Here is a 19,001-nt window from a genome sequence, read left to right on the forward strand (position 1 = left end):
GAACGAGAGCGCGCGCGCGCGTGTGTGTGTGTGTATGCAGCGAGATGGAGAAGAGAGGAGAAGAGGAGACCTTGTGTTTGCAGGGGCTGAAACTCACTCACTACATGTGAGCCCCCTTATTCTATTATGTACATAATGAATAAGTATAGTGGGCGCGCACCTGGCCTAACCGGCCACATGGGGCTTTACCCCCACATTTCTAGCTTAGGAATTTCTACCATTGGTGTCACTTCTTTACCTTCTGTGTTGACCTTTAGCTTCTTCTCATAGTGACGATGAGTAAGAATACCTGCTAGACTAGCCCTTGTGGAGTTTTCTACCTGCATGGTGTAATCAAACTCTTGTAATCTAGCAAGCCACTTATAGATTGTAGATGAGATATCCATGTGTTGCAACACATATGAATTACAAAGGGTCTAGGCAATAGATAAGAGCGGAACTTTGTAGTGGCAAACATTAATGCAAGCACCATGTGCTCTACCGCGGTGAATCCTTTTTCTGATGGGGTCATGACGCGAGTAGAGAAGTAGATAGGACGCATGAAAGAGATTTGGGGGTCCTTTTGCATTAGTACGGCTCCAAGTGTATCACTTCCTACACTGGGGTTAACATAAAATGGCTTGTCCCATCTTGGGGGTGCAATGGTCGGAAGTGTAGCCAGGATCTGTTTCACCTCGATAAACTATTGCTCATTTCACTCCATAACAGGAAGACATCTTTATGGATGATTTGTTGTAGAGGGAGAACCACCTGAGAGAGCAAGTGAATGAACTTGCTCAAATACCTTACCTTATGAAGAAAAGAGACTGTTACCATATACATGTGGTAGTGATGTGTGTGAACACACTAGGACCGCCGGGGCAGTTTTTCCCTCTTTAGGAGGTTTTCTCCCCCGTGCATAATATATACGCCCATCACTCTAGGGCTAACTATCTTTCCATTTCACACTAAGTAACACACTCTCTATTGTGTGCCTTGAGCTTTCTTCATCTTCTCCAAGATGTGTGTGTTTCTCTGCAACCCTAATTCCAACAATTGGTATCAGAGCAGGTCACGTCCTCCCGGGCTTTAGTCGCCAGTTGCTCCAGCACACACCTGCTCACTTTCTCCGATTTCAGTGAGCTTTGGCGAGCGTTCGCAGGTCGACAAATATTTTGGGATAGCTCAAAGAGCCTGGTCTACTCAGAATTTTGATTTGGGCTCATTTCGGCCTCCGTTTCCACTACGGGCAGTATTGCACAGGCTATTTCGTCATTTTGTGCAGATTTTCTGTCAGTGCCGTTTTCTGCATAATAGGTGCCTTATAGTCTTCTACGGTTTGTGCTATATAGCACAGGTTGTTTCCGCTTCGTTTCTCCTATTTTCGGGCAGTTTTCACATCAGGTGCAGCATTTACCATGGCTGACAACAACAACACAGATGTGTTCAAGATGTTTGCTGCTGAGGACAGGTTGGATGGGGACAACTACCCTATGTGGGCTTATATGATGCAACATGTTCTTGTGTCAAAAGGTGTCTGGAACATTGTGCAGGGCATTGATGTACGTCCTGGTTCTGAAGATGTAGGCGATGTTGAGGATGTTGCAGGTCTTGCTGCAAGGATTGCAGCTGTTAGAGTTGTTTTGCCTACGGCAGAACAAGCTCGTTGGGATGTAGGCCACTGGCCAACTTTGCGGTGACACCCACAGACTCAGCAGGATGTAGGCACATTGTGGTGTACTTTTTTGCTGATACACAGTGTTTGCCTTGCTATGTATACATACATGAGGACTCCTGGATAGAGGAGGTTGCTTTACGCACGGCTCGCTTTGCTTGGGCTTGGGCCAGGCACTCACTACAGGCTCGCCTATCTAGAGGACGCTCGGATGCGGATTATTCCCCATCCAAGCCTGCCTCGAAGATAGCCCGTCTTGCTGCTGCGGCAGCATCTGTTCTCTCTCGCTCCCCATGAGGATCGTCTCGTGGAACGTGCAGGGATTAGGTGGGCCCCAGTTTCAGCGACAGCGGGGCCGATTGCGTCAGGAGCTTCAGCGTTGCCTTGTGGGAGGAGAGATTGATCTCCTTATGCTTCAGGAGCACCATTTGTCTGAGAGCCGCATTCGGCGATGTGGTCAGATTTTGCGTGGACGTTATGATACCTTTTGGTCGGCTGCTTTTGGACCTGGAGGCATCCAGGGGGGGGTATGTATAACTATTGCGGACTCATTGCAGCAGGCCATTGTGGGCATAGCGATTATTGTGCCAGGCAGGGCTCAGTGGATTACTATGCAGGTTCAGGGTGGCCTTGTGGGCTTCCTGAACATCTATGCGCCCAATGTGGCGGGTGCTCGTGCAGAGTTTTGGTCACAGATTGTTGAGTCTTTGCCACATGTTGACCATTGGTGTGTAGGAGGGGACTTCAACATGTTGGAGGACCCCTCTGACAGGATCGGAGGTAGCCATGCTACTGTGCATGGAGTCGAGTTAGCAGCTTGGGAGAGGTTGTGTATGACTTTGAGGGTCTCGGATACATGGCAGCATTCTGGATTTGTGAGGCCTCCAGAGAGTCTTGCCTTCTCTAGATCAGCCAGACCGCAGAGTGGGAGGAGTGAATCTATCGCGGATAGATCGCTTCTACACTAGTGACCACTTCAGTGACTTGGGGGGATCAGTGGGCATCCTGGCAGGGACATCCTTCTCGGACCATGCACTAGTGATCCTCACAGTGGCAGACAGGCAGAGGAGTGGGAGCACGATGCTTCGCATCCTAGAGCGGGTCTTATTGGACACAGCACTCAGAGAGAGGGTAGAGGCTCTTTGGACAGAGGGCATGGACAGCCAGGCTCTACCGGCACACAGAGTGGCCTTAGGCCTACCTCAGCTTAGCCACTTTTTTCTCCAGGAGTCTTTGGCTCGACGGGCTACAGCGAGAGAGGTGGAGCAGCGTCTCAGACGAGGCATTGCTTCACTACAGAGGATGCAGGAGCAGCATCCAGCAGTCCATGGTTGGAGGAGCAGTTACAGCAGGCTCGACAGGAGCTTGCTTGCACAGAGGAGAGGCGCCATGAGTTTGCCTTTCACCGACAAGCATCTTAGTGGACTCAGGTAGGTGACAGAGTGACAGGTGCTTTTTTTGAGACAGTAGAACCTCGGCACTCGCATGCCAAGGTCAATCAGCTGAGGAGACCCGATGGGTCAGTTGCTTGTGAGCCTGAGGATATGCGTGCAATTGCTACTGACTTTTACCGTGAGCTACTGCCGGCTGAGCCCCAGTCAGAGAGACAGGATGCATGCAGGGAGCAGGTTTGGGCGCAGATGCCTTGTCTTGTGACTGAGGAGATGCGCCAGTGGCTGGAGATACCTCTTCAGCTTGAGGAGCTGCACACGGCTCTTAGGGCCCTTCCTTGTGGTAGCTGTCCAGGTGAGGATGGGCTGACTCCCAACTTCTTCTTGGAGTACTGGGACTTGCTTGGCCCAGATCTTTGTAGTGCCTTTCAGTACATTCTGCACACAGGAGTGATGCCGGATAGCATGAGTGAAGGCTTGATTTACCTCATTCCAAAGGAGGGTGGCTCCGTGGATGAGATTCGACAGTGGTGCCCCATCACCATCCTCAACTCAGCCTACAAAATTCTTGCCAAGGCTCTGAGTTTGAGGATTCAGCCACTTTTGGAGAGCCTTATACATGGGACTCAGACAGGTTTTGTCAAGGAGCGCAGTATCCTTGACAACATCTTCACTTTCTGGGAGGCTTCTGCCCTGGCACGTCTTTGTGGGGAGGACCTTGTGATTCTTCTTCTCGATTTTGAGAAGGCATACGACAAAGTTGACTGGGACTTTCTAGAGGGCACGCTTCACAGGATGGGCTTTTCAGATGCTTGGATCAGAGGGGTGTCAGCTTTGTACAGACAGGCTCACAGTCAGGTGCTTTTGGCAGGAGGTAGAGGTGAGCGCTTCATGCTCACATGATCGGTCAGACAGGGTTGTCCTCTTGCCCCCTTTCTCTTTCTATTCTATGCGGAGGCGATGAGCAAATTTTTGGTGTCACAGCAGGTTGGTTTGAGGGGCTTAGCACTCCCTATACAAGGAGATGAGCTTCTGGACGCTGAGTTTGCCGATGCTCAGCCTTGTACTTAGAGGGCTAGGAGGCCAATTTACACAGGTGTGGGCTGGCTCTAGAGACCTTCTGTTGTGCATCAGGCGCACTGATCAACTGGAGAAAGACAGTGGCTTTCTCGGTTGGCAGTGCTCCTGTGCCATAGTGGATGCCAGGAGAGGGTTTGAGGTGGATTCCTCCAGGGACTGCAGTTCGATACTTGGGTTGTCAGGTTGGTTTGGATTTGTCCCCCGAGCAGCAGATTTCTCCTCTTCTCCTGTCCATCAGGAGAAAGCTGTTACACTGGAGCTCAACACGACTTTCGCTGGCTGGTAGAGTAGTAGTTGCCAACCAGGTGTTGTTGGCAACTATGTGGTACATCACTTCTTGCTGGATCTTCTCGAGTTCTTGTATCAGCCAGGTAGAGAGGCTGATCAGGAACTTCCTCTGGTCAGGTCGCGACACTCAGGTTTCCCGAGCCAAGGTGGCTTGGTCGGTCATCACACTCCCTTGTTCTCAGGGAGGGCTTGGGATCATTGATCCAGCACAGCAGAGCAGAGCCCTTCTTGGGAAGTTCGTCGTCAGAGGACTTCTTCCAGGCGAGGAGCCCTGGAAAGAGTTCTTGCTGCAGAGGCTTCGTGCCAGGGTGCCTCAGTCAGGAGGCCCTTGGCAACCTTCGACCAGATGGATCTTTACAGAGTTGCGCTGAGTTGGTTTGAGCAGGAGACTGGAGGACCGATTCGCTGTGAGTTTGCTTCGCTCTTGGGAGCTCTTACGGCGTGGCCTAGAGCAGAGACAGCCGGCATGCACGAAGGAGCGCCTACGACAGCCCCTCGTCTGGAACCCCATGGTTAGCACTCAGAGAGGCCACTTGGTTGGGAGTAGGCCTCATGTTTCTTGGGATTCCATGGCAGCAGGTCCAGCGCTCTCTCTAGGTGACTGGCTAGAGTTCACAGGTTTGCCAGAGGAGGTGCAGGGTGTCCAGCTACAGGGCATGAGAGGGGTTCAGAGCATGTGTCAGGACATCTCAGAGTCAGTTCCAGCTGAGTGGCTCACGCCTCTCGAGCCAGTAGCACCCCGATGGATGGGAGCCTTCACACGGCTGGAGGTTCTCATCTCAGTCAGGGCTTGTTCAGAGACTGTCCCAGCCCTGTTCTTCGAGCTTCAGGGTGGGGGACGATTACAGCAAGTTACAGTAGAGGCCCCGCAGGTAGCAGAGTGCTGTTTCCAGAGGATCCGAGTTGTGGGCATCTGTGGGAGGACTTGCGTCATAGACCCTGACCCAACAGCTCTCGAGACAGGACACTGGAGGCTATGGGCTTGGGAGTGCTTTCCACTGGCACGAGTACAGTGGGATCCTGGTGAGTGGCTTTGGAGGGACCCCTTCTCTTCTGCAGACCGCCCAGGAGTCCCTTTCTTTCAGTACACTGTTCGGCTTGGACGTCATATACCTGCAGCGCAGAGAGAGGTCCGCCCCGCTGCAGCACGGCATTGGCAGGAGGAGAGTCTCACAGTTGAGTTCTTGGCAGCTTTTTGGCAGAGGCTGTGGGACTCCAGAGAGCCGAGGCGCGTCACTTTGTTCCAGTGGTTGGTTGCACACAGAGCCACAGCAGTAGGGAGCTGGCTTGTGCATAGTGGTCTCTCGGCCGCATGTACAGCCTGTGACCAGTTGGTGGAGAGTCAGCGACACTGTCTTTGAGACTGTCCCTCGGCCCAGCAGGTGTGGCTACGAGTTCTTCGGTTGATGCCTGCCCTCTCCATGGCTCGACAGTACACTTGGGGGGCAGCGGCTTGGTCCACCCTCACGTGCCCGACACTACAGTTTGAGCTATCTTCCACCAGCAGGATGATAGTGATACAAGGGGGGCGACCTACACTCCAGCCTGCTACAGACCTTACTCCATAGGAGTGGTGCAGTGAGAGAGAGGAGTGCTGGGAGCTCATCAGCGGCCTAGCTCTCTGGTTCATCTGGCGGGCCCGTTGTTTCCGCATCTTTGAGGCTCGCCCTGTGCCACCAGCAGAGACTGTTCGTGAATTTTGGCTAGAGCCGATCCATACTCTCAGAGGACAGCTTGAGGGACTACAGGGCAGCTCCGACCGCATGCGAGAGCGCCGCGAGGCTTTCCTTCGACTCTGGCGCCCTGGGCCTTTCTACACCATGGTCCAGGGGGTGCTCAGATGGCACTACTGTCCACCTGTGTGGCTCTTCCCTCCTCCCATCTCTTGATTTAGCCCCATTGTATATATGCTGTTTTTTCATTGGGAGAGTCTCCCCATCATGCTTGTTGTAGCCCTCTCTAGCAGAGGTGGATGTAGCCCTATGGGCAGTTTTCATTAACTAATAGAAGGATCTTTTTCTCGGATTTTTTTTTTTTTTTGCATCCACTCCTTAAGTATAAGAACTATTTACAGCTATCTGCATTTCTAAATCAAAACACAAATAACACTTACTTATGCACTACTGGGATACATCGCAGACATAAAGATCGAAATGGAGGATAGTACTCAAGCAACTCAGACACAAGAGGAGACATCACCGGAGATGCCAGGATCAAAGAGGCAGCGATAGACAAGGAAAATCAACTACATAGTCTACTCAATAACCTGCACAAAAAATGGAAGGAGATACATAGGCGTGACAAAGAACTACGACACGAGGAGAAAGGCACACACGAGAAAACCAACAAAAAAAATGAGGAAAGACTTTGCAGCATACCAGCCGTTCACTGATAATTTTAGGTTCGATGTTTTGCAACAAGAGCTTTTTCAAAGGTTTGTTGAAGCTTTTAGCATTCATAAAAGCTTTAAGGCGTTTTCGGCACTTGCTTTCGGCCTCAGCCCTGCGAAGTACAACAGGTTGTGGTGCCGGCACTTGTTTTCGGCCTCAGCCCTGCGAAGTACAACAAGTTGTGGTGCCCTTCAGAAGATACTCGGCCGAGGATAGGAGTTCAAAAATTCTTCAAAGGGTGAAGCCTAGAGCTTTCTCAAAGGCTTTTCCCTCCGAAATTTGCGAGTCAGTGGTCGGTTCCCTTCGATCTCCTCAAGCACAGGGATGGCTACTCCAAAGACCCCCGCCAAAGCAAGACCGAGCTTTGCAACAGTACTGGGAGCCCCTAGCAAACTTGATCGCATCATGCAGTTGCAAGCAACTCTTGATCGAGTCTTGGAGGAAAACTTTGAACTCAAATCTCGCCTGAGCAAATTAGAAGAACAATTCAACTCTATGGCTGACCTCACCACCGACAAGGTAAAGGAGGTAGAGGCAAAGGTTAACCAAGTTCACTCAACAACCATCGCCCAAGTAAGGACGTGTGTAACAAAGGAAATCTCCGAACAAAAATCTCAAGAAGATAATGCCCTCAAGGTACGCATCGGTGGGCTCCCCTTGCAGTGGTGCACTGTTGAGGACACCCTTGAAGAGGCAATCATCAAACTCAACAATATTATTGAGCCAGTCAACATCAAGTCAGAGAATGTCGCTTGGATCAATGACACACATCATCATGTACGTCCCGAGCATTGTGTCCTTACCTTCAAGAACAAAGAGGAGCGGGTAAAGTTTCTACGTCAATCCCGCCTTCTCAAAGAAACCAAGCTTTGGATTGCAGAAGAAGTGACCATGAATCAACTCAAGAGTAAAGTGAGCGAGCTTAAGAAGGTGCATGAAGCGCGTAAGCAAGGCAAATGGGCAGTCTATCGAGGAGGCAAAGCGATCATCCAAGAATTCCGAAATCCCAAACCAGCTCTCTCCACAGCCGACCCTTAGGTTTTTGTTTGTTTTCTCCTTTTTTCCTACCCTACTCTCTTGATGGACCCTCAGTCCTTAACTGATATGTATCAGCCCACACTGAGAATGAATCGTTGTAATGTCTGTGTTTTTGTTCCCATAGGTCATATATGACCTCCGTGGACGTTAATCCAATCTATCTATCTATCTATCTCATTCTCTCTCATTGAAAACCTCAATTATTGTCAATACCAAGTTACTCTCATTCTCAGCTTGTAGATTTTTATGTGGTAAGTTATATCAAAGGGACACTAGTTTCCTCAAGCCAATCATGATCATAAACATAGCCAAAACAACAACAATAAGCATAATCAAAGCCGAAACAGTAACCATGAGTCAACGACCATTTGACAATAGTAGCAATAAGCATAACTAAAATGATAATTAAAACCATACTCATTTGACAACCATAACTGATACTCATTCAAAAACCATAACCAATACAATTCAAAAACCATAACTATACCCATAACCATAATATCAATCATAAGCATACTTGAAACAAGAACAACCATGTTCATAACCATACTCATTTGACAACCATAGCCATAGTTGATGTGACAACCAAGAGCCAATCATAACCAAAAACCATAACTATACCCATAACCAAAACATCAATCTTAACCATAGTTGAAACAAGAACAACCATGATCCATAAGTAAAACCAAGGTCAATAGCCATAGAAAAAATCATATATATATAAAGAGTGGCAAAAATCTATAAGCCATAACCTATCAAAAATAGAGGTTAAAATTGTGTATTAGAAACATCAAAATAGAATATTACAATATTTAACAATTAATTTACCTTCTACCTTCAATCATCCACATAATACATATTCTAAAGTTCCACACCACTAGAGCAAGTAGTATGTATCATATCCTCATTTATAGAGATATCCTTGGTCACAATCATTAATCAATATCCAAGAAGATCCATGAATACCAAGTTCAAATCCATAATAGTGTCATCATCAATTGCTACAAATAGTAGTGTCGCGCTCATGCAAAATAAACAAAATACCATGTTACAAATGATTAAATCTAGAGGTTTTCATACTTGAGAATCGTATACACACGTAATCTAGAGTGAGATTAATTTGAGAGAGAATAGAGAAAGATAGCACATGAGAGCACTTGGAGGTGCATCTTTTAGAGTGGAGTGCTACACAAGCATGGAGAGAGGAGAGGTGGGAAGAGACAAGAGGAACACAGGGCACTGGGTGCAATCTTCCCTTGTGAAGAGTGAGCATTTTTCTCTTGCATGTTTTTATTATAGATTTCTTTAATGCTCAAAATGATTATAAACTATCTGATTGAATATAAAATGACCGTTGCTTATGAAGAGATATTTAATAATTAAATATCCATAAATTTTCTATCCTTTTGCATAATCTATAACCAAGTATACCTTTTTCACTTATCAGATATAATAAATAAATATCTGTCAATTTCACTACATTTTTAAGCAAGAACTTGACCACTGCTCCAAAGTGTGATTTTGTTAACCCAAGTAGATAATGAAAAATGATTTGAATTATTTGGATATGGATTCAGTTTATGATGACTGGATGCTGATAGTGTTTGTTGAGTTGGGTTGGGAATCAATGAAATTCAATATTGAACAACCATCGTCGTGACCAATGATAGCCTGATACATCATGATATGACATATACTACTTATTCTCTTGGTATGGGATACTACAATATTTAGTATGTAAATGATGGAAGGCATTTATGAATTTATAACTTATTATTTTGATACACGATATTTATGATCTATAATTCTAATAGTTGTTTTTGACAAGTATGATTTGTAGATAAATTACATAGCAGCTAAGGACAATTGCTTCTTAACTGAGAGGTATGTAATAAAAATTGATAAAAAATTATTTATTATAGCTTCTCGGTGGCAAAGGCATGCTTGGTTAATGAATTATATAGAAGGATAGCAAGTATATAGATATTTAATTATTAAAGATCCCTTTATGAGAAATAATCATTTTATGTCCAGACAGGCAATTTGTACTCATTTTGAGCAATGAAGATATCTATAAATAAATACATGCAAAAAAAAAGCTCACTCTTGCATGGGGGGAGAGTTTACCCAGTGCTCGTGTTCGTCTTCTCTCTTCCCACCTTTCCTCTCTCCATGCTTGTGTATCACTCTGCTCCAGAAGGTGCAACTGCACATGATTTCAGGCACTATCTCCTCTCTATCTCTCTCAAATCAGTCTCACTCTAGAGTACATGCGGATATGATTTTTCAAGTATACCGACCTATGGAGTGTATCATCTATAGCATGGTATTTTGTGTATTTTTTAAGACCACCGCACTTCTCTCTGTAGCGTCAACATCACAAACCAAATCCAATTCTATATCAAGATAATCCAAATCATTACAATCATACCCAGTTAACAATATCACACTACTAGCAATGGTCGCCATCCATTGCAATATGATTTTGTAATTAATGTTGCCTAAACCCCTGAATTGATGCCAATAGATTATGTTGCCTAAACTAGCAAATTTGCACTAATACTATATTGAATTTGCATTTATGGCCGTGTTGCCTAAAGTAGTAGATATACAATTTTTCTACTTATGAATGGTAATTCTATATTTGTGGTCATGTTATCTAAACCAATGAATCTACAAAAATGCTGCTTAAATTGGCAGATTTGCACTAAACAATTTATACACTACGTAAACCAACAAATATGTGTTTATGTGACCAATATGGAGTGGGCTACTACCTATTTGAATTCAAAATCTAAGTCAGTTTGAGTGAAGGAAGACTTACAACCATGTTTTATGGTATTTTTAATTTTCTTAACTCTTTTGCTTATCCTTATTTAATCAACATCTGTGATTTTGATTGCCTTGCAGTGTACCTACCAATCAGTTTTACAAAAACCCAAAAAAAAAAGAGAAAGAGGCCCATAGCATATGAACTTTCAAGTTTTAATAACTTTAATCTAATGACATCGAATTTATTTGAATATATACAGATATAGCAAAAGTTTTAGCTTAATGCAGTCCTCATGCACAGCTTGAGGATGTGTGTGGATCTGAATTGGCTCATCACAGGCAAAACTATTTAGTTTCATACAGAAAGTGACCATCACTATCTAGAATAAGAAACAAGAACATGATTTGAGACTAAATAATATTTAGTTAAAAAAGTCAAAAATTTACAAATGCCCTACATAACCTGCATTGAATATTATATTTTGCCTCTAGCATCTAACGACATTAATCCACATGAATTTAATAAGTGATTATTAGCTTTACATGAGACATTGATGAGAGAATACTTTTTTAGTAAAATCAAATACATCTCCTTGGATAAAATCGATAAAATAACAGAGCAACAGACGACAACGCAACGATTTTGCAAATACACACAAAGTAGCATAGCATACATTTGCATACCTTGAGAATTGATCGTATGTGTTGTTCATTGAGACACATGAGTAGAGAGAGGAAGAGAGCATGGCATGCCTATCTTCTGGACTAGAGTGCTACGCATGCATGCAAAGGGGAGAGCAAAAGAGAGAAAGAGAGAGACACAGAGCATTGGATATAATCTCCTATTGAAGAGTGAGCATTTCTATCTTGCACGTTCATTCAAATATTTATTAATAGAATCCACTGCTAAAAAATGCTTACAACTGTCTGCTTGGACATAAAATAACTATTGCTTGAAAAGAGCTCTCCACTACTAAAATATCCATAAACTATCTATCAATTTTATATGCCATAAGTAAATCGTGTTTTCCACCCATAAGCCTGCTTGCCACTTGTATACAAAAGATATGAATCATAATTACATATGTTGCAAGCACTATAATAGAGTACCCATAAGAATGCAAGCACTATAATAGAGTATCCTTTATATTTGATGAATTGCACATACATTCAATTAGATTTGTACATGAGAGAGAGAGAGAGAGAGAGAGAGAGAGAGAGAGAGAGAGAGAGAGAGAGAGAGAGAAAGCATACACACCTCCTAGGATGGAGTGGTATGCTTACATGTAAAGGGAGAGGTGAGAGAATAGAAGAAGAAAGATAATTACGCGTAAAGGGAGAGAAGAGATGCAGAGAGATACAGAGCACAAGGTACAATCTCCCTCCATGCAAGAGTCACCATTTTTCTTTTGCATGGATGTATTTATAGATAATAGTCAATACTCAAAATAATTACAAACATCCACTTGAACATAAAAATAATCGTTGCTCATAATTCAACACTAGTTTGGTTACCTAACAGGACATAAAACTATCCTTTTAGTTTTTTAAAAAAAAAATCAAATCCTCCTATCATATGTATGTGTTTGTAGAATTCCTTACTTTAGCTTAAATCTAACACCACATTTTAGGTGGGGAAAATAAGAAACACTCACAACTCTTGATGGTATGGTCATTAGGAGCTCTCAAAGCGAAAGGAGGGCTCAACTTGACCAAAAACAACATATTTTCTAGGTGAAACCTATTTTACACAAAGTACAAAAATCTCTTGACAGCAAGACTATTTTCTAGTAAACATCCTCTCCAAGTATTGAGCTCACAAAACTTGAATATGGAATCAAATGTACAGAAACATAAGTTTCTCAATGATTCTGCAGAGTGCATGCATCGTGAAAATATGTACTCTGGATAGTGGAATATCCAACACTGGGCGGAAGTTAAGGTCCTGCAAGTGCCTGTCCGGTGCTCTCCTCCAATTTCTTTTGTCAAGACCAATGATTCCTCCCATGCAATACAAACAAGGGCTTTTACTTGTTGCTCCTTTTGAGATGTTGTACATACACTTTAGGGTTTTGAGATCTCCAGCCATATGCCACTCTACTGTGTATGAACCCATGCCTAATACATCGAGTGTCTTTCCATTTCTCTGTTCGCTTATGACTTCAGGAATACTTGTTTGATGGAAAACCCAATTAAGAATATCGAAATTCTTTGCAGGCACCTGAAATGGGAAAACCAAACCAATCAAATGAAACATGTCTAACCATTTTTTAAAGCAAAAACTTGTTGATATCAAACCTTGAATGTGGCTAATAAGAAAATATTGTTTTCGGATTGCACGCTAAAGTTTCTAGGGTCATCTGAACCAATGCTTTCATCTAATGCTCTATTCATAAGTGTTATTGTGACACGCTCAACCTTTGTCTCTTTCACTAGCTCGCACTCATCCAGTTTAAGCACAAACTTCAAGACTCCATTGCATTCCTCTTGAGAAACCTCGAACAATTGAACAATATATGTCTGCAAAGCTACTAAATCATAAAATATATTATTGTATTTGTCATAGACCACTTCCTCTGTTGATGGTGATCTGTACATTGCTTCAATGTGAAAAGGAGTGCCCAATGTCCAAAGCACTTCCTGGTTGTGACCTCCAGTCTTGTCTTTCGAATGGAGAAAGGATTTGGCAGCAACGTGTGCTTGAGATTGAACTTCTTACTTTGTTGCTGCATAGTTCTGTAAACAGAAAATTAAGTAAATGGACTATTTCCAAGTTTTCAAATGCTACACATATGCAATATACCTAAAAATTGCAGACATTTGATTTGACAGGTGAAGACAATTGATTCAAACACCAGACATACCTAAAAATTATAGAATAACCTTTGTTGGATATTCCGGCTTCATCCAGAATTGACTGAACATCATGTATTTGGAGTTGATTCTGTTTCAAAAGAGTGTCAAGTTGCTTAGCAACAATCTTGCAGTAGCGCTTATCGTCCAAAAGTCCGGCGACATCTTTGCATTTTAGTATGAGACCATAAGGAATTGAAGAAGTTGGTGTGTTCTTGTCAATATTTGACTGATGTTGTAACAACGATCTAAGCATAAATATGAAAATAAGATATAAAACTACAAATATAAAGATGAATTAAACCTGTTTGAATGATAATCTTACTTGATTGCTTTAACCCTCTTCTTCAAACCCCCAGAACCAACCTTCAGTTGTTCAATGTCTCGTAAGCGTCGTTCTCTTAACCGAGGACCCAAGACAGTAGTTTTTTCTCTGAGATCCTGCGTGAGCTGCGTGATGCTTTCGTCCTTGCCTTTCAGTTGATGAGCGCACTCTGTCACAGTTTGCTTCAATCAAAAGTTTTCTTTGTGTGCAAGGTCTCTCTCAATCTTAAGAATATCACTTTTGGCCGCCAAATGCTTGGTGTAGCCATATAAACCAGAATAACTGTCTCCTACATAGTTCAACAATGACGTTATGTTTCTGAAAGGTGGAGTTGAGTTGGTGATAGGATCAGGATATATCCTGCCATCCACCCAAAGATCAACGCTTTTTTTACCTTGAAATCTGAAGTTCTCTTTTGAAGCTTTGGAAAGGATGCCTCGCTTATTCTTCTTGCGGAGGGGCTCGTATTCTCTAGACAGTTCGATATGCATATGATACACATCGTTTTGACTCCTCGTCTGAGTTCTGTGTGAAGATGATAATGACATTGAGATGACTTGGTGAATGAGAAAGCTCAAAACAGAGGAGAGTGCAAGAGTGAAGCAAATGGAAGAGAGCTCAAAGTAGGAGACTGCGCGCAGGCGAAAAGCAAGAGAGACGCGAAAATGAGAAGAAGAATAACATTCAATGCACCTCGTTGAGCGCCAAATCTTAGTTTTGAAAAATCCAAAAGATTGAGACAATCGGTGTTCAATTCGGAGCCGTCGTATGTTATCATTGTCTGAACACTTTTTGAGAGTTTTAATAAACGTACCCCCCAAATCTGATATCCGAGTTTTTTTGAAAGTGAATATCAAAAATGAAATTAGGGACTTTTTATTATCTCTCTCTAAGCTGACCTAGCATTTCTTACAAGGCCCATTTTTGAGTCTAAACTTTTCCTAATGACTAATGCTGCATAACCTGGAGGATTTTCATTTATAGATGTACTACTTAAGTTGGCAAATCTACACAAGCGATGTTTAAATAGATGGATATGCACTAAACAAGTTGGTGCTACACTATCTCACAATTTCTATTGGTATAGCCGTGACCTACAAGAATATTTTTAAAAGGTTAAGGAGGCTATATCTATCTCTCAAGAAGGCAAAAAGCTACTGCTAACAAGAACAGAAGAGCCTTAACATTCAAAAAAATGATTGGGTCTTACTTAAGTTTACCAAAGCTTGATTGAGACAAACAACGTGCAAAAATCCTATGGGCTATGAAAAGTATTATGCTAAACTAGCAAAAAGATACCATGGTCCTTTTTAAATCTTGAATGACATGGCTTATCAACTCAAGTTTCCCAACCATTGGCTCATACAAAATTCTTTTTATGTGAGCCTACTTAATCCTTGCAAAGGAGAGCACCAAGAGAACCAATTATTGGAGACCCTCCAAAAATTGAAGACGAAGAAGAGGTGCTACAACTCGAAGCTATCCTTCGGCATGAAGACAAGGTACTATGGCATGGTAAGATTATCAGACGGTATCTTATTAAGTTCAAAAATTATCACTTTGAAGATGCTAGATGGATGCAAGGAATACAACTTAAGGATATTATGAACCTTGTAAATGCTTACAAATGCTACACTAGAGTAAGCAAATGTAAATGCTTTCTAAATGAACAATGTTTTGTCTTATAAGACTAACCCTATTTTTTGCACGACTTTAAATAGTATGCATGCTTAGAATCATGTTTGTGATGACAACATTACTCAAACACCAAGTAGAATTTATCACTCTACTTTGGGAGTATGATATGGACTAAAGAGCAGACATGCTTGCGGCAGCTACGTCTCCCAAGCACCAAATGGACTATTCAACCATTCTGAAATGATGTCATAGGGTGAAAAGGAATCCTCTATCCGCTAAGAAACGTAGACTAATGACTAAGAATTTCTACCTCATAGTAGTCGAGAATGACTATGATTTCAAGAGAAAGGTAACGTCATAAAGTCTTATATCTAACCAACCCAAATGATTTTCTGATATTAAATTGATCATTTAATGTGGGAAAATAAATGGGAACAAGGGTTAAATATAGACATGTGCTTATGGATCTGTCTCAGCACAATGCCAAGGTTAAAGGGGTCCAAATGAGACTTGATCTATTAAAGAGAAATGCTACCTAATGGAGCTTAAAGACCTTAGGGTTAACTTCATTAAATACCTTCAAAAGTTAGTGTTAGAAATTCCTTTGACCTTAGGCAATCTAGGACTAACCTTGAGGTGGAAATCCTACCCAAGCATGAGTGCTTGTTGTTGCTAACTAAGGTGAGTAAGGTGTTTGTGGAAACCTTTCCCAAGTTTGAGGTGCTTCTCATGGTTAAATGACTAAGGTTCTTGAAGTGTTCAATTACAACATGATCTCTCAAGAGGCATAAATTTATTTTCATGATTAAATGAAAATAAAATTTTAAGGTATAAATTTATTTTATGCTTAAATTTTTATGATTAAGGTGCTTGAAGTTTTCAATTCAAACATGATATCTTAAGAAGCATAAAAGACACATGTCAAGATCCTCCCTATGTGGTCCTCATGATGTGCTATCCTATTGGATAGGCTTTAAAAGGGTCCAATGAGAATTTAGATGCATAAAAATGAATAATTAAGTTCTTTCTCTCAAAGAGGAAAAATAGGACACATGTCCAAATGATATAATTAAATAATAAGAGAGAGAGAGAGAGAGAGAGAGAGAGAGAGAGAGAGAGGGAGTGGTGGACCAAGCATGAGAGGGGGTATACTCTCCCACACACACACACACACACTTGAATTGTGTGAAGTGCAAAGTGCAAAGTGCAAGAGCTCCATCTCCTTCTCCAAGCTTGTGGAGAAGTTGAGAGCCTACACCAACACTCTTGGCTATGGAATGCAAATCCAACCAAGAGCCATGCTTCAATGCTTAATCTTTCCATCTTCTTCATCATCATTACTATGCTATTATGCTATGCTAAACAAGAAGAGTGGTGATAAGTGAGGAACTATTTCTTTCTCCTATGAATGTTTCTTGTTCCTCTTCCCTACCCTCTTTCCCCGCTAGCTCTCTCCACCTTCGAAGGTGTTTGAGGCATTGGGACTGAAGCTTGGAATAGTTAATGCTTTTTTCAAAGTTTATGTTATGATTGTGATGCATGAAGCTTTCCATTTTCTTTGCATCACCTAGGTCACAAGGAACACAAAGATTGTATTGTACCAAGTCTCTCTTGATGGGAGAATCTATAATACAATATTCTTTTGGAAGGGGGACCGGCTCCAAGTAAATCCGGTCCTCAACTATTGTCATGTTCTCTAATACTCTCTCTTGAAAAAGTATTTTTCATGCCAAATTAATTAAGTACTATGTTTATGTTGCTACCATCAATTATGTTCACCCTCTATGTTCTCAAAGTAATCTCACAAAAATTCTCAAAGTTCATAGGCCATTTACATTACATTGAATATTTAACAAAATTTCTCATAAAAGAGATCAACAACAACCAAACCTACCTTGATGGTGTTTTATCCCTAGTAGATTTGACAAAATTGAGAAATCAAACAAATATGAGGGCAAAAGCATGTGTTGGTTTTACCAAAAAGTGGTGTCTTGAATACTCAAGGGCGCACCTTACAAAACCCTCTATATCATGTGCAATCAGAGCCTAGTAAAAAACCCCTTTTTACATTTTGTGGATTGGAATAAAACTTCCCTCTAGGCTTGGATATTCTTTTGATAGCACTTTACAAACCCCATTTTGATGTTTACATGTAAAATAAAATAGTGTGTTATATATCAATGGATAGCTTTTAAAAAAGTAGAATCTAAAACTATAAGGTCCGACAAGTTTAGAGATTTTTTGTCAAACTTTTATCAACATCCACTTTTTGGAAAGGGTGTCACCAAAAAGTGCTAAAAGCAGTACTAGAAATGCATGCTTTCACCTATTAGTAAAACTTTGAATACATAGACGTACTAATCAAAGAGATTTTTATCCTTCTAAAGATCTATCACCTTAAACAAGGAACACCAATATGGGATCAAAGTCATGATATCGCTTTTGCAAAGTCGTCAATATGTTATCAAACACAAATCTTTGGAAACCTTTATTATCTAAGCTAAGTCCACATGGTATAGATATCCATTAACTATCTATCTATTGCATATTCCATAAATCGTGACAATAGACAACAAGCAAGCTAATAGATGGAGAGCATAGTTGATTTATTGGTCAGGCAATTGATACCACTACAACAGATGGGAGCATGTAGTCCCTACAAATACACAAAATAGCATGCATACGAGTGATATGACTAACTTTCTTGCATACTTGATGAATATCACATACACACGATCGAGAGCTAAGGAGTAAATTTTGATGAGTTTCTATGTGGAGGACATCTCTATTTATACCCTTCTTTTGTGTACTAAAATATAAATAGCATGTATTGGCTAGCTATGAGAGATGAGGAGAGGCAAAAGTCTATGATTAAGAAACTAATGAGAACACAAATTTTTTTGTACATTGAAACTATTATTGAAGGGATCTAAGTTGCAACCTGCTCTTTAGTTATTCCCTTTATAAATGGATCTCATTCTCAAGCCCCAACTTTGGGTAAGGTGAGAGTGGCCCATTGCATACTCAAGCATACATGGAGATTCATGGAAGGTGAGGGTCAAAAAATGAGTGTTATTATTTGCCAGTGGACACCCTTTAAAAAAATTTATGGACTTCTAGGTTGTGGTTTTATGTATGCAATGTGTGTTTCGACCACATACTCGCCATGTCGTTTGAATGATAATTTGTGTCCTACATCCATAAACTAGTTCTCAACACACTAAACTACCACATAGGTACCAATTGAACAAATTCACCAAAAATACTTTCCCATCAGCCCTCAAATTTGAAGTGTGACTCTGCTTTTCATTTTGATGTCATGAAGAAACTCCCCTTTTCTTTCTACACAAATTGGAAGGGCGTTCAACTATTTTCTTTCAATTTCTTGCAATCCTGTTTCTACACAAATTGGAAGGGCATTTCAACTATTTTTTACAATTTCTTGCAATCCTATTTCTACACAAATTGGAAGGGAATTCAACTATTTTTTACAATTTCTTTCAATCATGTTGAAGGTTAAGATTTTCCTAGCTTTTCTCAAGAAGGGTAAAGCCTCTTGGAAGGGTGTTGCA

At 41.8% G+C, this 19,001-nt stretch overlaps 1 pseudogene; it reads left to right on the forward strand.

Moving 5' to 3' along the window:
• The first annotated feature begins 7,127 nt into the window (after positions 1-7,127).
• Positions 7,128-7,884, forward strand: LOC147457036 (uncharacterized; annotated as a pseudogene).
• Positions 7,885-19,001: the final 11,117 nt, after the last annotated feature.

Source organism: Adiantum capillus-veneris, chromosome 5, assembly GCF_014529385.1.
Source record: "Adiantum capillus-veneris isolate H3 chromosome 5, ASM1452938v2, whole genome shotgun sequence".
NCBI classification, from domain to species: domain Eukaryota; kingdom Viridiplantae; phylum Streptophyta; class Polypodiopsida; order Polypodiales; family Pteridaceae; genus Adiantum; species Adiantum capillus-veneris.